This window comes from Cyprinus carpio, chromosome A7 (assembly GCF_018340385.1).
Source record: "Cyprinus carpio isolate SPL01 chromosome A7, ASM1834038v1, whole genome shotgun sequence".
NCBI lineage: Eukaryota > Metazoa > Chordata > Actinopteri > Cypriniformes > Cyprinidae > Cyprinus > Cyprinus carpio.
Genome location: NC_056578.1, coordinates 801,747 through 809,952, shown reverse-complemented (window position 1 = coordinate 809,952; position 8,206 = coordinate 801,747). Strand labels below are relative to the sequence as shown.

The 8,206-nt window shown below is 39.0% G+C and overlaps 1 pseudogene; it reads left to right on the top strand.

The window, feature by feature from the left end:
* The window catches only part of LOC122145497, a 643,912-nt pseudogene extending 639,772 nt beyond the window's left edge, over positions 1 to 4,140 (top strand).
* The last annotated feature ends 4,066 nt before the right edge of the window (positions 4,141 to 8,206 follow it).

The following is an 8,206-nucleotide window of genomic DNA, read 5'->3' as shown; positions in this document are numbered from 1 at the left end:
TTTACTATTGTGATTCTAATCTAAAGATATTCTATAAACGTAGTATTATTATTATTAGTGTTTAGCCCCTTAGGTGTGAAAATGAAATGCCTCTCAGGGTGTGCGGGGGTTAACTCACTTCTGAAAGTTACTTGCTTATAGGCCCATGTGAGAAGAATAAAATTCAGAACACACACACAAACAGCTAGATATTGGTGTGCCATCTATGTGACCTTTCAACTATCTGTCTTGATTCTTTCTGGAGGAACAAATAGAAATGAAAAGATAAAGTAAGTAAAGTGTTACTGAGGTCTGTTTTCTAAGTGACCAGACATCCCGTGGATTCACTCAGGAATATTTGTGTTGGAATATACACTTTAGGTTAAAGCTGAAAAATATCCCATTGACCTTAGTACTCAGATCAATGGTCCTGTATACCCAGGTCCTTCTCAAAAAAAACTAGCATATTGTTGAACAAGTTTCATTATTTACCATAATGTAAGGACTAACAATTAACCTTTCATATATTTTAGATTCATGTGCAAAACACAAAACTGGAAATATTTTCAGGTCTTTTATTGTTTTAATAGCTGATGATTTTGGCATACAGCTCATGCACACCCCAAATTCCTATCTCAAAAAATTCAGCATATCCATGAAAAAGTTTCTCATAAACGAGTTATTAACCTAATCATCTGAATCAACTAATTAACTCTAAATCTAAACACCTGCACAAAAGCATTCCTGAGGCTTTTAAAAACTCCCCAGCCTGGTTCATTACTCAAAACCCGCAATCATGGGTAAGACTGCCGTGACCTGGACTGCTGTACCAGAAGGGCCCGCATTGACACCCCAAGCGCGAGGGTAAGACACAGAAAGAAAATTACTGAACGTATAGGCTGTTCCCAGAGTGCTTGTATCAACGGCACCTCAGTGGGAAGTCTGTGGGAATGAAAAAGTGTGGCAAAAAACGCTGCACAACGAGAAGAGGTGACCGGGAAACGCCTGGGAAGATTGTGGAGAAGGACCGATTCCAGAACCCTTGGGGGACATGCGGAACAGCAGTGTGGACTGAGTCTGGAGTAGAAACCGTCCAGAGCCAACCGTGCACAGGCGTGTGCTTTTGGAACTCATAAACAGCGGCAGAAGCGCCTGACCCTGGGCTACAGAGAGAAGCCGCACTGGACTGTAGGCCTCAACTGGTCCAAAAGTACTTTTTTTCGGATTATGACAGCAAAATTTTGCATGTCATTCGGACATCAAGGGTGACAGACGTCTGGAAGGAAGACTGGGGAGACAAGGAAATGCCATATGCTGAAGGTCCAGTGTCAAGTACCCACAGTCAGTGATGGTCGGGGGTGCCATGTCAGCTGCTGGTGTTGGTCCACACTGTGTTGTATCAAGGGCAGGGTCAATGCAGCTAAGCGTATCAGGAGATTTTGGAGCACTCATGCGTTCACCATCTGCTGAAAAGCTTTATGGAGATGAAGATTTCGTTATTTTCAGCACGACCTGGCCACCTGCTCACAGTGCCAAAACCACTGGTAAATGGTTTACTGACCATGGTATTACTTGTGCTCAATTGGCCTGGGCCAAACTCGTCCTGAGCCTGAACCCCAAGAGAATCTGTGGGATATTGTGAAGAGAAAGTTTTTTTTTTTTTTTTTTCGAGGCAGACGCAAGAACCAAACACTCTGGATGAGCTTAAAGGCGCCGCTATCGAAGCAGCCTGGGCCTCCATAACACCTCAGCAGTGCCACAGGCTGATTGCCGTCCATGCCACGCCCGCATTGAAGCAGTCATTTCTGCAAAAGGATTCCCGACCAAGTAGGGAGTGCATAACGAACATAATTATTGAAGGTTGACTTTTTTTGTATTAAAAAACACGTTTCTTTATTGTCGGATGAAATATGCTAATTTTTTGAGATTTTTGGAATTTTTGGGTTTTTCATGAGCTGTATGCCAAAATCATCAGTATTAAAACATAAAAGACCTGAAATAGTTCAGTTGGTGCGCAATGAATCTAAAATATATGAAAGTTTAATTTTTATCATTACATTATGGAAAATAATGAACTTTTCACAATATGCTAATTTTTTGAGAAGGACCTGTATGTAGTTTAAAACAATATATTGAAGGGGGAAAAAAAAGTAAAGATACACATTGTTTACTTTATTTTTCTGTGTTCAATGAACTTCTCACTGACATAAATCACAACAACCTGTTAACTTCTTGCTCTTTGTTGATGGAGATCTGTATTTGAAGTATTCAGTGATTATGTCTGGATGAAACTCTGATCACAAAGCACAGAAACAACAGGTCACACATTTACTCTGTGTTTTCTTCAGAACAGAACCCTGAGCTCTGATCATTTAAATTAGTTGTATGCAAAATAAACTAATATGCATCAGACTTTGTATGCCAATAAAGACTTTATATGTCAGTAAAACAGTTGAAGACATTGAAGCAAATAAATCGGTGGTAAGAGAAACATCATAAATGACTAATATCCCGTATGAAGAGTCATGATTAACCAGCGTATTATTTACCTTACAGAGACTGATATTATCAACAGACAAGGATAATGGAGAGTAAGTTATTACATTATTTCACAATGTCACTGAAATGAACAATCATTGATAAAGAGTAGCATTATAGTTTATACTTTTCCTGTTTTTCTTTTTCTGTTCTTTTTTTCTTTTTGTCAGAGAGAAAGATTGTGCTTCTTGGAAAAACAGGAGATGGTAAAAGCAGCGCTGGGAATACAATTCTTGGAGAAAAAGTGTTCACCACTAAAGCTTCAGCTAATTCTGTAACAGATAAATGTGAAAGTGCAGACGGGACGCTCGATGGAAGAAAGATCACAGTGATCGATGCACCTGGAGTTTTTGACACAAATCATGATGACGAGGAGATAAAATCTGAGATCCTCAAAGCTCTGATTGAATGCGCTCCAGGCATCGATGCTTTTGTCATGGTCCTAAAGGTTCTGGAAGATACACCAACATGAAAACAAGGTGGTACAGAAAATCCTGAACACTTTCAAAGAGGACCACGTCTTGAAACACTCAGTGATCTTATTCACTTTTGGTGATCAACTAGAAGACCAAACCATTGAAGAGTTTGTGAAGGCCAGTTCACAGCTTCAGGAGCTGGTTGATAAATGTGGAGGTCGCTGTCACGTCATCGACAACAAATACTGGAACAACTGTAACGCAGGAGACAAGAGCAACAAGGTTCAGGTGAAAAATCTGCTGGAGACCATTGACAAGATGGTGGAAGGGAACGGCTGCTACAGCAATGAGCTTCTTCAGATGTTGGAGAAAGAGATTCAAGAGGAAATGAAAAAGAATAAGAATGTGCCTCCAGAAGAGCAACGAGAAAGAGCAAAGAAAATTGTTCATGAAAAACTTATGAAGCAAATTACAGGAGCATTAACAGGGGTGCTGATTGGTGCTCTTCTGGGTGCAGGTGTTGCATTAGCTTCAGTTGTGGCTGTATTACAAGCAATTTGCCCTTTGAAAGAATTGTTAAGAGACAAGGTAGCAGCTGCAGTTTTGGGTGCAGGAGCAGTGGCAGTCGCAGGAGCAAAAGCAGTCACAGGAGGAGCAGCAGTCGCAGTTGAAGCTGCAGTCGCAGGAGGAGCAGCAGTCGCAGGAGGAGCTGCAGTCACAGGAGGAGCAGCAGTCGCAGGAGGAGCAGCAGTCGCAGGAGGAGCAGCAGTCGCAGGAGGAGCAGCAGTCGCAGTTGAAACTGCAGTCGCAGGAGGAGCAGCAGCAGGTGCAGGAGGAGCAGCAGTCGCAGGAGGAGCAGCAGCAGCAGTCGCAGGGGGGGCAGCAGTCGCAGGAGGAGCAGCAGCAGCAGGCGCAGGAGGAGCAGCAGTCGCAGGAGGAGCAGCAGCAGCAGTCGCAGTTTAGGATTTGGTGGTGGGGTGGGAGGAGGAGGGGGAGTGGGGGGAGGGAGTAGCAGTTGAAGCAGCAGTCGCAGGAGGTGCAGTGGAAGCAGGAGCAGTGGCTGTAGGTGCCAAAGCAGCAGCGGGTGCAGGTGCAGTTTCGATCTCTGCAGGTGTTCTTGGAGTCGCAGCTGTTGTAGGAGCTGTTGAAGGAGGAATCACTGGATGGAAAGCAGCAGAAGAAGCTGGTTCAGTGTGTGATGCCATGATCAAGGCAGCAATGGCTAACTTTGAGAATGCAACAGCTGCAGTTGAGAAAATACAAGAGTTTTTTGTTGTTGTTTTTTTTAATAAAAAAAATATATATATGTTTTGAATATATATTTTTTTGTGTATTTTTGTACCATACTTAAAGCATGCAAAAACGTTTGCCTTTTAAAAAAAAAAAAAACAAGTAAAGTGAAATAAGAAAAAAATTATATATTAATTTGTACCAAGTAAGGCTTATTTAGTGTTTTTCACTTACACACAAATTCTGATAAATCAAAATTAGTATTTTTTTTTTTTTTGTATTAGTATTTTTAACAAATAAAAGATTGAGTGCTATATATTATGTGCATATTTTAAACAGCAAATTTATTTAAGTTGATTTGACAAATGACCAATCCTGCATAGCGACGTCACTACAGGCTTTCTACAGCATTATTTGGCATGGTTGGAAGATTTCCAGGCTAAGAATGGTTTGTAATTTGATCATTTCTTTAGGAACATTTTGAATTGTCCGAGTTTTGGGTTAATAGACTTTCAAAAGAGGAACAGAAAGTAATTTCTGTTTTCACATAGCGACCGTAGCACATAGATGGGTTTCTTTTAAAAACAGTGCAAGTTTTACCTGGATCTTCGTCTTTCCTTCCTCAAATTAACTGAGACAAATGGCAGCAATACAGAAAATAATAAACTGTTAATCTATGTGTGACAGAGTGATTATTGAAAAGTCTGTGAATTTTTTAAATTTTTTAAAATAGTACGCTTTAAAAGTATGCTATTTTTTTATTACATCTCGTACCACATGTATTAAATGCTGCACATCGTTTTCATTAAATGTGTGGTCAAGTCAAGTCAAGTCACCTTTATTTATATAGCGCTTTAAAAAAAAAAAAATTGCGTCAAAGCAACTGAACAACATTAATTAGGAAAACAGTGTGTCAATAATGCAAAATGACAGTTAAAGCAGTTCATCATTGAATTCAGTGATGTCATCATGCAGCTCAGTTCAGTTTAAATAGTATCTGTGCAATAATTTGCAATCAAGTCAGCGATATCGCTGTAAATGAAGTGTCCCCAAGTAAGCAAGCCAGAGGCGACAGCGGCAAGGAACCAAAACTCCATCAGTGACAGAATGGAGAAAAAAACCTTGGGAGAAACCAGGCTCAGTTGGGGGCCAGTTCTCCTCTGGTCAGAAGAAATCAGCATGGTGTGTTTAATTCGAGGCTGCAGCAAAGTCAGATTGTTCAGAAGAATCATCTGTTTCCTGTGGTCTTGTCCCGGTGGTCGTCTGAGACAAGGTCTTTACAGGAGATCTGTCTCTGGGGCTCTAGTCCTGGTCTCAGTGTCTTTCAGGCTGTAGAGGTCCTTTCTAGGTGCTGATCCACCATCTGGGCTGGATACGTACTGGATCCGGGTGACTGCGTGAAGAGTAACGAACCTAGTACTGAGCCTTGAGGTACTCCATACTGCACTTGTGATCGATATGATACCTCTTCATTCACTGCTACGAATTGATGGCGGTCATATAAATATGATTTAAACCATGCTAATGCACTTCCATTAATGCCAACAAAGTGTTCTAGTCTATGCAAAAGAATGTTGTGGTCAATAGTGTTGAACGCAGCACTAAGATCCAATAGCACTAATAGAGAGATACAACCACGATCAGATGATAAGAGCAGGTCATTTGTAACTCTAAGGAGAGCAGTTTCAGTACTATGATACGGTCTAAATCCTGACTGGAAATCCTCACAGATGCCATTTTTTCTCTAAGAAGGAATATAATTGTGAGGATACTACCTTTTCTAGTATCTTGGACAGAAAAGGGAGATTCGAAATCGGTCTGTAATTAACCAGTTCTTTGGGGTCAAGTTATGGTTTTTTGATGAGAGGCTTAATAACAGCCAGTTTGAAGGTTTTGGGGACATATCCTAATAACAATGAGGAATTAATAATAGTCAGAAGAGGATCTATGACTTCTGGAAGCACCTCTTTTAGGAGCTTAGAAGTTCAGTTCAAAATATGAAAATAAATTATAAAATTTTTGTGACTGCATGCCACTAACATTACAGACTGACAGAAGTAATTGTTTTTTGGCAAATCTTTTATTTGGCAAATATTTTCAAATACTATAAAAATATATATATATTGTTTGTTATGTATTATATTATTTGGCGGAATTGTGCTTCATTCATGTTGTTTTTTTCATATACATTGTCACCCTCAGTACTTGCACATGCACATAACTGTCAAACCAAAGTGTAAATTAATGTATGTATGTGATTAATCACCTGGTAAAGGCTTGTTAATGAAAAGTTTTAACTGTCTGATAAAGAGCTTGCTTGCTCAAAATATCACATGTAATAGTCCGTTATTACATTTCAGCCTTTGTTTTTTACTTATTACTTTGTTTTATATTACTGTATAATCATATGTTTTGTGCTGCATAGTAAGTGACTGTTTCATTTCAAGGAGTTCAGTGTCACAGAATGATCTTTGGTAACACTTTTTGAAATTTATGATGATCAGACAAAGTGTTACTAAGAAAAAAATTAATAAACTTCTATTTTTTTTCTCTTCACTTTGTCTTCTGCTTCGTGCCCTTTCCCTGACAAGGTTTTGGCTATTTGTGCTGTATATCAGAATCAAGAACCAAAATCTACTTTCAAAAATCTATAGTTCAACTATTAACAAACTGTTAATGGTTAATAGTTGAACTGGACATTGTCACAATACCCCTCTTTAAGACCACGTTTGATATGAAGCCCTCAACAGAGGAAACCTTATGGAAATATCCAATAATAAAATAAATTAAATTTGCTGGCTTTTATACATGTCACAATTGTTTTATTCTGTTGTTACAGCAGGAGGAACCTGGATCACATCTGCCTCGCATGCCAATATATGATCATATCATCAGACTTTTAGAGACACCATTGGCAGATAGCAGAGATTAAGTAGTGTCCAAATAGCAGACAAAATGAATATAATTAATGTCCAACATGTTGTAGATTAGTGGACAGGCGGTCAGTTTATTATATGATGAGCTGTTTCTACACATGCTCAGTTTCTTTTGGTGTGTTTATTGATTAGAAAAGGATTAACTTGACACTGAAAGATCTTTTCCAATAGGCTTATATAAGATGAAAATGAAAGCTACTGTAGATCATACATCAACAAACTGTCCACTTGATATTGGTGCAACAAAATAAATGATAAATTATTAAATACTTACAAATGCTTTGGATTCTGGATTGAGGATGGCAAGTCTACGCAGGTTTAACAACATATTTGTTGAACATGAAAATGAAAATGCTCAGTAAAGGTGTACAGTATGCATAGTATTCATTGAATACAGTATACATGCATACTGTAGCTCAAAGTGTTGATGAATGTGAAACTCCCCTTGCTGTCTTCACAGTCTTCATTCTGTCTCTTGCTTGGCATTTCAACTGAGCCAAAAGTCAAAGAGTGTCAACATACAGAGTTCACAAGTGGATGTAAGTAGTGTGGCCATGTTTATGATCTATAACTAAGATATTATAATTGGTCATATTTTTTTGTATATTTGTACATATTTATGTAATTTTCATGTTTTTTTTTTTTTCTCATATGCCTACATGGCTTTATTTATGTATTTATTTATTTTGGGCAATGTTCTCCAATTGTAAAGCTGAACTGAACTGTATGACTGCAGTCCTAACATTCTTACATATGTTGTGTATTAATTTATACTCAAAATATCAAAAGGATGTGTCAGTTGAAGGACATAAACTGTTGCGCAGAACCAGACGGAGTTTGATCCATTTGCAGCTCTTTATTGGGATAGTCAAACAGATGGGGTCAAACGACAGCAAACTGAGCAATAGGGGCGAGGCAGAGACAGAGTCGGGAAATCAGACAGAAAGTCGAGGCAGGCAGAGAACGATCAATAACATGAAACAGTCCAGGGTCAAGAGAAGAAAACAAAACATGGGTAATAACGCTCAGAACTGACAGCCGAGGCAAATCAAGACTTCGCAATGAGTGTGTGTGTGTGAGCAGCTTATATGAGTGTGGAAATGAGGT